The 14055-nt window shown below is 43.4% G+C and overlaps 1 long non-coding RNA gene across 2 annotated transcripts in view; it reads left to right on the forward strand.

Annotated features, from left to right (window-relative positions):
* The window catches only part of LOC139184568 (uncharacterized), a 37827-nt gene extending 33307 nt beyond the window's left edge, over positions 1-4520 (forward strand). For both annotated transcript variants that reach the window (XR_011568105.1, XR_011568106.1), the window contains exons 2-3: positions 3555-3773; positions 4268-4520. This is a non-coding gene — a long non-coding RNA (uncharacterized lncRNA). The remainder of the gene's footprint in view (positions 1-3554; positions 3774-4267) is intronic.
* Positions 4521-14055: the final 9535 nt, after the last annotated feature.

The following is a 14055-nucleotide window of genomic DNA, read 5'->3' on the forward strand; positions in this document are numbered from 1 at the left end:
AGTTCTTTTATAAATCATAAAAAAACAATGAGGAACTAAAGTCAAAATGCAGAATAGAGAGGGAGAAGCAGTGGGAAAGTAAAGTCAAAGGGTCTTCAGTCTTGCAAAACATCTGCAAGGGAATGGCAAGCCTTTGAAAGGGATGTCTTGGGTGTGTGTGCTTAGTCACTCAGCCGTGTCCAACTCTTTGAACCCCATGGACTGTAGCCTGCCAGGCTCCTCTGTCCATGGGATTCTCCAACGAAGAATACCAGAGTGGAATGCCATTTCCTTCTCTGAAGGGGTGTGTTAATTTCTTCTATTCATGGGGGGCAGAGACAAACTAAAAGAACTTTAGTTTACAGTCAAGCAGAGGGGCAGTGTCTTCCAGGCAAGCCATTAAGTACGATTACAATCTGTCTGTGGAGTGTCTCTCTCTTCAGTCACTAAAGAAAGTGAAAGCTCAGTCATGTCCGACTCTTTGCGACCTCATGGACTGTAGCCTACCAGGCTACTCCATCCATGGGATTTTCCAGGCAACAATACTGGAGTGGGTTGCCATTTCCTTCTCCAGGAGATCTTCCCAACCCAGGGACTGAACCCGGATCTCCTGCATTGTAGGCAGACGCTTTACCGTCTGAGCCACCAGGGAAGATAGTCACTAAGTCATGTCTAATTCTTGTGACCACATGGACTGTAGCCTGCCAGGCTCCTTTGTCCATGGGATTCTCCACGCAAGCATACTGGAGTGGGTTGCCACTTCCTTCTCCAGGGGATCTTCCCAATCCAGAAATCAAACCCAGGCCTCCTGCACTGCAGGCAGATTCTTTACCAACTGAGCTATGAGGGAAGCATAAATCCACTTTTTACCTGACACTTTATCTCTCACTGAATTCTTTCTGTGAAGAGACACAAAGCACCTCAGTTCAGTTCAGTTCAGTCACTCAGTTTTGTCCAACTCTTTGCGACCCCATGGGCTGCAGCACGCCAGGCCTCCCTGTCCATCACCAATTCCCAGAGATAACTCAGACCCATGTCCATCGACATGATGATGCCATCCAACCATCTCATCTTCTGTTGTCACCTTCTCCTCCCACCTTCAATCTTTCCCAGCATCAGGGGCTTTGCAAATGCGTCAGCTCTTTGCATCAGGTGGAGTTTCAGCTTCAACATTAGTCTTTCCAATGAATACTCAGGACTGATTTCCTTTAGGATGGACTGGTTGGATCTCCTTGCAGTCCAAGGGACTCTCGAGAGTCTTCTCCAACACCACAGTTCAAAGCATCAATTCTTCAACACTCAGCTTTCTTTATAGTTCAACTCTCATATCCATACATGACCACTGGAAAAACCATAGCCTTGACTAGATGGACCTTTGTTGGCAAAGTAATGTCTCTGCTTTTTAATATGCTGTCTAAGTTGGTCATAACTTTCCCTCTAAGGAGTAAGAGTCTTTTAATTTCATGGCTGCAATCACCATCTGCAGTGATTTTGGAGCCCCAAAAATAAAATGTGCCGCTGTTTCCACTGTATCCCCTTCTATTTGCCATGAAGTGATGGGACCAGATGCCATGATCTTTGTTTTCTGAATGTTGTGCTTTAAGCCAACTTTTTCACTCTCCACTTTCACTTTCATCAAGAGGCTCTTTAGTTCTTCACTTTCTGCCATAAGGGTGGTGTCATCTGCATATCTGAGGTTATTGATATTTCTCCCGGCAATCTTGATTCCAGCTTGTGTTTCTTCCAGTCCAGCATTTCTCATGATGTACTCTGCATATAAGTTAAATAAGCAGGGTGACAAAATACAGCTTTGACATACTCCTTTTCCTATTTGGGACCAGTCTGTTGTTCCATGTCCAGTTCTAACTGTTGCTTCCTGACCTGCATACAGATTTCTTAAGAGGCAGGTCAGGTGACCTGGTATTCCCATCTCTTTCAGAATTTTCAGAATCACAGTTTATTGTGATCCACACAGTCAAATGCTTTGGCATAGTCAATAAAGCAGAAATAGATGTTTTTCTGGAACTCTTTTGCTTTTTTGATGATCCAGCAGATGTTGGCAATTTGATCTCTGGTTCCTCTGCCTTTTCTAAAACCAGCTTGAACATCTGGAAGTTCACATTTCACGTATTGTTGAAGCCTGACTTGGAGAATTTTGAGCATTACTTTGCTAGCATGTGAGATGAGTGCAATTGTGTGGCAGTTTGAGCATTCTTTGGCATTGCCTTTCTTTGGGATTGGAATGAAAACTGACCTTTTCCAGTCCTGTGGCCACTGCTGAGTTTTCCAAATTTGCTGGCATACTGAGTGCAGCACTTTCAGAGCATCATCTTTTAGGATTTGAAATAGCTCAACTGGAATTCCATCACCTCCACTAATTTTGTTCATAGTGATGCTTCCTAAGGCTCACTTGACTTTACATTCCAGGATGTCTGGTTCTAGGTGAGTGATCACACCATTGTGATTATCTGGGTCGTGAAGATCTTTTTTGCATAGCTCTTCTGTGTATTCTTGCCACCTCTTCTTAATATCTTCTGTTTCTGTTGGGTCCATACCTTTTCTGTCCTTTATTAAGCCCATCTTTGCATGAAATGTCCCCTTGTTATCTCTAATATTCTTGAAGAGGTCTCTAGTCTTTCCCATTCTATTGTTTTCCTCTATTTCTTTTCACAAAGCACCTGCTGCTGCTGCTAAGTCACTTCAGTCATGTCCAACTCTGTGCGACCCCAGAGACAGCAGCCCACCATGCTCCCCCGTCCCTGGGATTCTCCAGGCAAGAACACTGGAGTGGGTTGCCATTTCCTTCTCCAATACATGAAAGTGAAAAGTGAAAGTCAAGTCGCTCAGTCGTGTCCGACTCCTAGCGACCCCATGGACTGCAGCCTACCAGGCTCCTCCATCCATGGGATTTGCCAGGCAAGCGTACTGGAGTGGGTTGCCATTGCTTTCTCTGTCACAAGGCACCTGAGCCTCAGTTAAATCCAGACACCAGGCAAGTGATTCAAATTAAAAGAGCATGAGTTCAAGTTTCAAGCTGGGCTTTGGCCTGGTTCAAGTCCCACCTGAGTTATACAGTTCCAATACCAAGAGTTGAAGTAAATGGTAAGAGGTTACTGTTTATTACTATCCTGAATGTAAGGCATGATGAGTGGAATTTTAAGAGTCTTTATTTAAAAAAAATTTTTTTATAAACAAATGTAAAACTCATCAATCCATTAACTAAAAGCTTTGCTGCCCCAAACATGGCAATTTCTCAAACATGAAATCAGTGATTTGCAACGTAAATAAAGCAATCAGAGTGATGAAAATAGAAAGCTTCCAGCAAAATCAACTTCTGAGAACTGCTGCCAAAGGGAGAATAACAAGCATTTTCAAGCTAAAATTTGGGCTGAAAATGAGCTGTGAATAAGCTGCAAATGATCACCTCTCTCTGAAACCCAGTGGTTAATTATGCTGTTTCACAGCAAGGTATGTACAGATACATCCCAGATAAAAGAAATAAATGTACATTCAGAGAGAATTCAAACCACAATTCCTTTGATGATGTATCACTCATTTGTTTTTCTTGAGCACAGACCAGGTTGCAAATATACACTGACTTCCTTCAGTAGAAGTTGTGAAATTGCTGGAAAATGGCTGAGGATCTTTGACCTGTCTCTTCAAAGGACCAGTTCCCAAGTCTCTCCTTTCAACACTCCCTGCTCGCTGCTATTTATGCTACCACCTGGAAGCATATTCAGCATGTGGGACCAGCCCTAAAACTTGCTGGAGTTCTTGTTTCTTCCTTGGTCTGTGTGAGTAGCAAAGACATGTAAGATCCTACATGTGCAGGTTCTGGGGGCTGCTGCACAGCTCTACATGGAAGCTCTATTCTCTGTACTCAAAATATGACTTATGATTTAATTTTCATATAAACACATCTATTCACAATCCTAGGCAGAGAGAATAGAACTTTTTAAACAATTAAAATGAGCATAGTAGCTCATGTTGAAGTGAAGCAGGATCCTATGGTTCTCCTGGATACAAATCCTTTCTGTGCCCCCTGTTTCTTTTTGTAGGAAATAGGTTTAATTCAGCCTCCTTGACTTTCTCTGAGTTTCAGACAGGGAAGAGAGCAGATGCAGAAGTAAAGGAGGAGTAGTAAGAAAAGTTTAAAAATAGTGTGACCTTGGGGTAGAGTCCTGGTTCCTCCTCAAGGGGTATACATAACAATATCTTTGAGCAGAATTAAAACCCCCACCAAAATGGAAGATGCTAACCACTTGGTGACATATTCTTTATTCCATAGACAAGGCCACCATTCAGTAACCTTGAGAACCATTAAACCCGTCACAAGACCACCTGATGCCAGATGATTGAAGGAATGAAGGCCCTGCATGCACCCTGATCCTTATCAGCACCTCTGCCTCTTGACTACAAGACTCCTCACAATCCACTTATTCCACCCCCGGTTGGGACATACAGTTTTGAGGGCATTAGCCTGCTGCAGCCCCCTTTGCCTGGCAAAGCAATAAAACTATTCGTTTCTATGTCATCCAAAACTGTGTCTTTGAGATTCAATTTGGTGCTGGTTGCACAGAGGCCAGGTTTCTGCATCACACATGGACTAAAAATATTCCAGCAGTTTCTTAATGTGTCTCCTTTGCCCAATCTTAAGCTCCAGTCCACACCATGGAGCCAGATTAAGCTTTCCATTGTCCACCTCAGGCTATATGATCCCCATGTTTAAAACTCTTCAATAGTTGCCTCCTCTTGATGCAAGAAGGTTCAAAAGCATTAGCTTGGTATCCCAGGCCTCTTACAATCATACCCCAACCTCTCTAGATCTATCCTTGACTTCAGGTAGACAGTAGGTACCTAATGTTTGGTAACAAATGGATGGTTAAACTCATTAATATCATTTACCTGAATAGAATGGCTTACTTTCTGCTGTTAAGAGTAAAAGCTGTTGTCCCTTTCCCTTATTGAGTATCCCACTTAAAGTGTTTCTCATTTGGCTTTCCCCAGGAGTAGAGCCCAAGACAGGGATTCAGGGATCATATTTTGAGAAATGATCTGAGAAAAACTCCAGCAAAGCAGTAAGAGAGCAGTGTGACAGAGGGTATGTGATGAAGCCAGTTCCCATGGTAATAACTGTGGATCCAAACAGAACCCCGCACCCCATCCCCCAAAGGCCTCTCCATGTTTATAAAAAAGCTGAAGTTTCCCATGCCTCTTTAAGTCACAAAAGAGCAGGTTCAACCAGCTAATAATTAGGATGATAGAGTCACAGACTCAGGGTATGATGAATATTCCTGTGTTGTCTTACAGATCCTGTAACCTGCCATCAGAGGGGAAAAGCTAACTGCATGATGACCAGACTGTAGCTATAACTTAAGCTGTTCCATCTTGAGAAGTACAGAATCCATGGCTAGTACAATTCCAAGAACTAGCCTTAGGAGAGTGGGGTTAACACTATTACTCATAATAATCTATATCTTTGTGGGCAAAGTAGCCCACAAAATAATGTAGCCTCTTCTGCCTGTATATGTAAGTGGGCAGCTGTCAGCAAAAAGATGCTGCAGGCGGTAGCTCAGCTGGTAAAGAATTCAGTTGCAGTGCAGGAAACCCCGGTTCAATTCCTGGGTTAGGAAGATCCACTGGAGAAGGGATAGGATACACACTCCAGTATTCTTGGGCTTCCCTGGTGGCTCAGCTGGTAAAGAATCTGCCTGTAATGCGGGAGACCTGGGTTCGATCCCCGGGTTGAGAAGATGCCCTGAAGAAGGGAAAGACTACTCACTCCAGTATTCTTGTCTGGAGAATTTCATGGACTTTACAGTTCATGGGGTTGCAAAGAATAGGCTTTCACTTTCACATTGACATCTTCCAGTCTAAGAATATGACAATCTGTGTCAGCATGAAGTTTCAGAAAACAGACTTTCACCCATTTTCCCATAGAAACAAAATGATGTTCTGAAAAGTGGGAATTTGTAAGCACCTTTTGGCAGAAAAAAAAAACTCTGTAGGAAAGAGTTCTCTGCAGGAGGCCCCTTTTCTCTTCACTAATCTTAAATCAGACACCCCCCATCTACTCATCTCTGGCTCTAGCATACTTTTCAAATATTTTGTTCACTCAATATTTTGCCTAACTTATTGGCTCTTTCTGTAGATCAAAAAAGTAGAAAGAATAAGGAATTAACAAATGACCAGATCTCTTCCTCAGCTTCCCTGTCAATATTCTCACGAAGAAACTGAGTGAAATAACATCTGAAGAAAGATCAGGAGACATCAATACGCCTGCACACAGTGGGGGATGGTGATGTCTCTCCCTCCATCTCAATGAGTAACTGAGATTACTTCCTAGTTTCCCTTTAAAAGCTTTCATGGCTGAGCAGAATCTTCAGAGATGGTTTTGGGAGACCCTGTGTCCACCATCTCCCCAGATAGCCAGGTTTCTGATTAAAGGTAACTTTCCTCCCTACCATCATCTGTGAGTATTGATTTTGTAAAGAGCAAGGAGCAAGAGAATCTGTGGGATCAGATTCCATAACAACTGGAGATCGCTTCTACTGGGTGTCCTGAGGAATAGAAGACTGCCTTCAGAGCCAACCAAGAGGTGAGAACACGGTGGGTATTTATTGACTAATTCCCCATCTGTTACTTGAGTTGAGTGTTGCTTCTGTGGACATTGTCTCCTGACACTTGCAGCCACTCTGCACATGGCTCTCTCCTCCAGACTGAAATGCTTAAGCAAAGTCACAAACCTTCCCAGTAAGCAGCCTTTAGGGCACCAAAAGCTGCAGTCCTGCAGAAATTCTGAACCAAGTGACTCAATGATTTCCTACAGATTAAGACAGGCTCCTCTCTCTTAACATTGCTCTTTCAGAAGAAAAAAATTTTTTTTCCGATTAGATTCTAGCACTATTGAGTTCTATTGCAGTCCTAGATTTAGGCGATATGGCTTTGGAATATACTGAAGAATCTCAGGAGTCTGGACTCATCAGTGTTTGGCGATACAGGAAGTTAGATATCTGCAGTTTTTTTTAAGATTGTATTATGTGTCAATTACAAGCAAAATGAGATTGATTGGGACTCCTGCTTGCCTTTATGTCATTACTTCTCTGTGTATTTAATGCGATCCCTTTGGGTGTTTATTTAGCATTGCAGGCTACAGTGTGGGGAAGCAGAGGGGAGGGGAGGGAGGAGGCCAAATGCTGGAAACCTGAATCATCTTCATTAAAAGATACTCTGCATGTAAATGAGGAAAGAAAGTGGAGAGGTTCATGTCTCTCTGCAGTAGATACTTGAAAACCAATCACAAACAGGTCACTGTACATCTCTGAGATGGAAGAGGACCAGATCAAACGTGGTTTTGGGAACACATTGAGTCACAAGAAATTTCAGGTGGTGATAAAATTTAACTACAGTTGTCTCCAACACAGGTGGAACAAGGCTTGTAACCAAGCAGGAACCTTCAGGGCCTTCCCTGAACACACCCCTTTGCCACATCCTGTGCCATAGCTCTTTTCCAAAGTACCCAGATAACAGTATCTCATGCATATATCCTGAGTTTTTCAGATCCTAGAAACCGGCACCAAAAGTGTTGCAGGAAGGGGATCTCCTTCCCAGGGCCAAAAGTAGGCTCTTATCTAACACTCAGAAATGAATTGTCCAAGGAGACATACATGCTGACAAAGTAGCCCTTTATTGGGAAGGGGCTCCTGAGCAGAAAGCAGTAGGGTAAGAGAACCCAGGAGAGCTGCTCTGCTGCGTGGCTTGAAGTCTTGGGTTTTATGGTGATGGGATTAGTTTCTGGGTTGTCTTTGGCCAATCATTATGACACAAGGTCCTTCCTGGTGATACATACATTGCTTGGCCAAGATCGATGTCAATGAGAGGGATTCTGAGAGGTGGAAGGGCACATGGCATCTCCTGCTGACCTTTCCCAAACTCTTCTGATTGGTGGTGGCTTGTTAGTTCCATGTTCCTTACCAGGACCTCTTGTTATAAAATAATTCACACAAATGATTACTATAGTACCTGGTCAGAGTGGGAGGCTTCAGTCAGTGTGCTTCCCCCAACAAAAGGAAAAAATTAGTGGGGACTTCCCTGATGGTCCAGTGGCCAAGATTCTGTGCTCCCAATGCAGGGGATCTGGCTTTGATCCCTGGTCAGAGAACCAGATTTCACATGCCACCACTAAAAGATCCCACATGTCACAACTTAGACCTAGTACAGCCAAATAAATAAAATCAATAAAAATAAACATTAATGGAGGCCCCAGACCTACTGGTACCTACAGATTGATGATGTTAACTGCTCTGTTATCTCAAAATCAACCAATCAAAGAATCAAGCAGGAGCTGATCACACACCCTAGAACCACCCTCTCTCACTTGGCCTTGAAAAGGTCTTGCTGAAACCCTTCAGGGAGTTTGGGGTTTTGGGGGACATGAGTCACACATCCTTGTGTGGCCCTGCAATAAACCTTGTTCTGTTCAAACCTCTGATGTTTTGGTTTGTTTGGCCTCACTGAGCATTAGGCACACGGACTTGTGTTTGGAAGAGACTAACTCCCCATTCAGTTGGGGGTTTATACTTGGAGAAGTGCTGTAATCTGTAGATTTATTACCCCCAAACTGAGCTCACCTCTTGGTGAGTGTTGAGCCAAAAGACAGCCAAGCCAAAGAGCAGAAGAAAGAAGGACTTATTACTTGTAGCAAATAAAGAGATCACCACAAATCTTTCCCAAAGTAGTGTCACCCTGAACAGCAAACTTGGGGAAGTTTTAAGCTAAAAGTATTTGCATATTCATGAAGGGCTTTAATGGGTGGGGCGGCAGCCAAGAGGAGCTACCCCACTTTCAAGGTAAGGAACGCCTGCTGCACTTTGCTGGAGCAGCTGTGAAGAGATACCCCACGTCCAAGGTAAGAGAAATCCAAGTAAGACAGTAGGCGCTGAGAGAGGGTATCAGAGGGTAGACAGATTGAAACCACAATCACAGACAACAACCCAGCCTGATCACATGGACCACAGCCTTCTCTAACTCAATGAAACTGAGCCATGCCGTGTTGAGCCACCCAAGACAGACGGCTCATGGTGGAGAGGTCTGACAGATGTGTTCCACTGGAGAAGGGAATGGCAAACCACTTCAGTATTCTTGCCTCAAGAACCCCATGAACAGTATGAAAAGGCAAAAAGATAAGGCACTGAAAGATGAACTCCCCAGGTCAGTAGGTGCCCAATATGCTACTGGAGATCAGTGAAAATATAACTCCAGAAAGAATGAAGGGATGGAGCCAAAGCAAAAACAACACCCAGTAATGGATGGGACAGGTGATAGAAGCAAGAGTTGATGCTGCAAAGAGCAATATTGCACAGGAACCTGGAATGTTAGGTCCATGAATCAAGGCAAATTGGAAGCAGTCAAACAGGAGATGGCAAGAGTGAACATCAGCATTTGAGGAACCAGCGAACTAAGATGGACTGAAATCGGTGAATTTAACTCAGATGACCATTATATCTACTACTGCGGGCAGGAATCCTTAGAAGAAATGGAGTAGCCATCATAGTCAACAAAAGAGTCCGAAATGCAGTAGTTGGATGCAATCTCAAAATCAACAGAATGATCTCTGTTCGTTTCCAAGGCAAACCGTACAATATCACAGTAATCCAAGTCCATGACAAGTAATGCCGAAGAAACAGAAGTTGAACAGTTCTGTGAAGACCTACAAGACCTTTTAGAACTAACACCCAAAAAAGACGTCCTTTTCATTATAGGGGACTGGAATGCAAAAATAAGGAGTCAAGAAACACCTGAAGTAGAAGGCAAATTTGGCTTTGGAGTACATAATGAAGCAGGGCAAAGGCTAACAGAGTTCTGCCAAGAGAATGCACTGGTCATAGCAAACACCCTCTTCCAACAACACAAGAGAAGACTCTACACATGGACATCACCAGATGGTCAACACCGAAATCAGATTGATTATATCCTTTGCAGCCAAAGATAAAGAAGCTCTATACAGTCGGCAAAAACGAGACCAGGAACGGACTGTGGCTCAGATCATGAACTCCTTATTGCCAAATTCAGACTTAAATTGAAGAAAGTGGGGAAAACCACTAGACTATTCAGGTATGACCTAAATCAAATCCCTTATGACTATACAGTGGAAGTCAGAAATAGATTTAAGGGACTAGATCTGATAGACAGAGTGCTTGATGAAATATGGATGGAGGTTCACAACATTGTACAGGAGACAGGAATCAAGACCATCCCCAAGAAAAAGAAATGCAAAAAAGGAAAATGGCTGTCTGAGGAGGCCTTACAAATAGCTGAGAAAAGAAGAGAAGCAAAAAGCAAGGGAGAAAAGGAAAGATATACCCACTTGAATGCAGAGTTCCAAAGAATAGCAAGAAGAGATAAGAAAGCCTTCTTCAGAAATCAATGCCAAGAAATAGAGGAAAACAATAGAATGGGAATGACTAGAGATCTCCTCAAGAAAATTAGAGATACCAAGGGAATATTTCATGCAAAGATGGACTCAATAAAGGACACAAATGGTATGGACCTGACAGAAGCAGAAGATATTAAGAAGAGGTGGCAAGAATACACAGAAGAACTGTACAAAAAAGATCTTCATGACCCAAATAATCACGATGGTGTGATCACTCACCTAGAGCCAGACATCCTGGAATGTTAAGTCAGGTGGGCCTTAGGAAGCATCACTACAAAGAAAGCTAGTGGAGGTGATGGAATTCCAGTTGAGCTATTTTAAACCCTAAAAAATAATGCTGTGAAAGTGCTGCACTCACTATATCAGCAAATTTGGAAAACCCAGCAGTGGCCACAGGACTGGAAAAGGTCAGTTTTCATTCCAATCCCAAAGAAAGGCAATGCCAAAGAATGCTCAAACTACCACACAATTGCACTCATTTCACACGCTAGTAAAGTAATGCTCAAAATTCTCCAAGCCAAGCTTTAGCAATACATGAACCGTGAACTTCCAGATTTTCAAGTTGGTTTTAGAAAAGGCAGAGGAACCAGAGATCAAATAGCCAACAACTGCTGGGTCATTGAAAAATCAAGAGAGTTCCAGAAAAACATCGATTTCTGCTTTATTGACTATGCCAAAGCCTTTGACTGTGTGGATCACAACAAACTGTGGAAAATTCTGCAAGAGATGGGAATACCAGACCCCCTGACATGCCTCTTGAGAAACCTGTATACAGGTCAGGAAGCAACAGTTAGAACTGGACATGAAACAACAGACTGGTTCAAAATAGGAAAAGGAGTAAGTCAAGGCTGTATATTGTTACCCTGCTTATTTAACTTATATGCAGAGTATATCATGAGAAATGCTGGGCTGGAGAAAGCACACGCTAGAATCAAGATTTCTGGGAGAAATATCAATAACCCCAGATATGCAGATGACACCACCCTTATGGCAGAAAGTGAAGAAGAACTAAAGAGCCTCTTGATGAAAGTGAAAGACAAGAGTGAAAAAGTTGGCTTAAAGCTCAGCATCCAGAAAACGAAGATCATGGCATCCGGTCCCATCACTTCATGGCAAATAGATGGGGAACAGTGGAAACAGTGGCTCACTTTATTTTTCTGGGCTCCAAAATCACTGTGGATGGTGATTGCAGCAATGAAATTTAAAGACGTTTGCTCCTTGGAAGGAAAGTTATGACCAACCTAGACGGCATATTAAAATGCAGAGACATTACTTTGCCAACAAATGTCCATCTAGTCAAGGCTATGGTTTTTCCAGTGGTCATGTATGGATATGAGAGTTGAACTATAAAGAAAGCTGAGTGTTGAAGAATTGATGCTTTGAACTGTGGTGTTGGAGAAGACTCTTGAGAGTCCCTTGGACTGCAAGGAGATCCAACCAGTTCATCCTAAAAAAGATCATACCGGGGTGTTCATTGGAAAGACTGATGTTGAAGCTGAAACTCCAATATTATGGCCACCTGATGTGGAGAGCTGACTCATTTGAAAAGTCCCTGATGCTGGGAAAGATTGAGGGCAGGAGGAGAACAGGACGACAGAGGATGAGATGGTTGGATGGCATCACAGACACGATGGACATGGGTTTGGGTGGACTCTGGGAGTTGGTGATGGACAGGGAAGCCTGGCATGCTGTGGTTCTTGGGGCTTGCAAAGAGTCAGACACGACTGAGGGACTGAACTGAACTGAACAGAAGGGGTTTAGGTGGTGTACGCACATTCATGAAGAGGCTGGGGCAGAAACGAATCAGCACAGAATTGGGGCAAAAGTCAACAGAGTCTAAGCATTAATTGATTACAGTCAGGAGTGTCAGGAAAGGTCAATGTCATCATCCCTTAGGTCCAGTTGATCTGGGTGGTTGAGCTTCAGACAAATTTTTATCTTTGAAACAGAACTGGGAAACTTTACACCTAATTTATTTTCTTTGCTATTGTTACTCCTCTTGCCTGATAACAGTCTTTGTTCTTTTGCTCCCTTCAGATCACTAATTACTGAAATCTGTTCAGGGGAAGCATTGAAGTCAGGTCAGATCCCAAAATGGCTTGGATACCAAAATGGCTTGTGTTATATCAAGAAAGTAATGTTTGGTTCCCCTTCCTCGGGATCCCCTATCCTATCTGCTTACAGATTTACACACCGAGCTGCTCATCCTTCACCATTTTCCTCTGCCTCTGACCCCTTTCAAGCATCCTTTTTACCTCTCTGGGTTCTAGTGTTCTTAGAGGCTTCTTCAGATTTGCAGTGATACTCAAGAACAGTAGTTCTCAAACTTGTTGCCGCTGCTGCTGCTAAGTCGCTTCAGTCATGTCCGACTTTGTGTGACCCCATAGACGGCAGCCCACCAGGCTCCGCCATCCCTGGGATTCTCCAGGCAAGAATACTGGAGTGGGTTGCCATTTCCTTCTCCAGGGCATCTTTCCAACTCAGGAATTGAACCCAGGTCTCCTGCATTGCAGGCAAATTCTTCACTGACTAAGCTGTGAGGGAAGCCCTTCAATTCCAATACATTTCTCCAAAACTGAACTCTTGATCCAGCTTTCAGCATCTCAGAAAGTGGTGATGGAGAGGAACAAACTGAATGTGAAAGGGTTTTAGTCCCTGGCCAAGAGTGCAAAAAAGTTCTCACATCATTACTGGAATTTTTCATGGCCAAGGAGTGATAGGATTAGGACAGTCCTTCTGTTAAATCCCATTAGAATGCAAATTTCCCAGAGAAAGATAGCATCACCTCAATCTGTATCAAGCCTTACCACCTTTGTGTGACTAATTTGACCAAAACCTGACCAAAGGTATGTGCAGGGGAACATGCTCAGGGCAAGAGTTCCCAGTCCAAGGGACCACCCAGCCTGGCAGATAAAGTGAATGAGTGATGCCAGTCCTCTTGCAGAGGATAAACCGCAACCTGTGCTATTGCTTTGTTAACAAGGTCATGCTGCTTCTCCAGCCCAGCCCCTCCCTCACACATGACAGTACTGCTACAGCTTACAGTTTTCTAAGATGGATTTAAGTGTGAGAACACTCATTTTTAAACATTGGGACTAATTCATACTAAATGAAAAAAAAAAAAACCCTCCAAGGCAGGGGGTGGGAGAGAAGAAAAGGAAAAACGAGGTCAATCCTTGCAGTAATCTTGAAACTTCTAGACTAGTATGTTTAGACATTAATCCATTCTTAACATTAGTCCTATTAGGGTAAGTGAGAGTTTCCCCATTTTGCAGATGAGAAAACTGAGCCTCCCAGGGCATGGAATTTGCTCCCAATTAGGATTTCTTTGGAAGGAATGATGCTAAAGCTGAAACTTCAGTACTTTGGCCACCTCATGCGAAGAGTTGACTCATTGGAAAAGACTCTGATGCTGGGAGGGATTGGGGGCAGGAGGAGAAGGGGACGACAAAGGATGAGATGGCTGGATGGCATCACTGACTCGATGGACGTGAATCTGAGTGAACTCTGGGAGTTGGTAATGGACAGGGAGGCCTGGCATGCTGCAGTTCATGGGGTCACAAAGAGTCGGACACGACTGAGCAACTGAACTGAACTGAGCTGAATTGAGTCTAAGATCTTGGGCCTGAGTTTCTTTATCT

Source organism: Bos indicus, chromosome 1, assembly GCF_029378745.1.
Source record: "Bos indicus isolate NIAB-ARS_2022 breed Sahiwal x Tharparkar chromosome 1, NIAB-ARS_B.indTharparkar_mat_pri_1.0, whole genome shotgun sequence".
Classification (NCBI taxonomy): Eukaryota; Metazoa; Chordata; class Mammalia; order Artiodactyla; family Bovidae; genus Bos; species Bos indicus.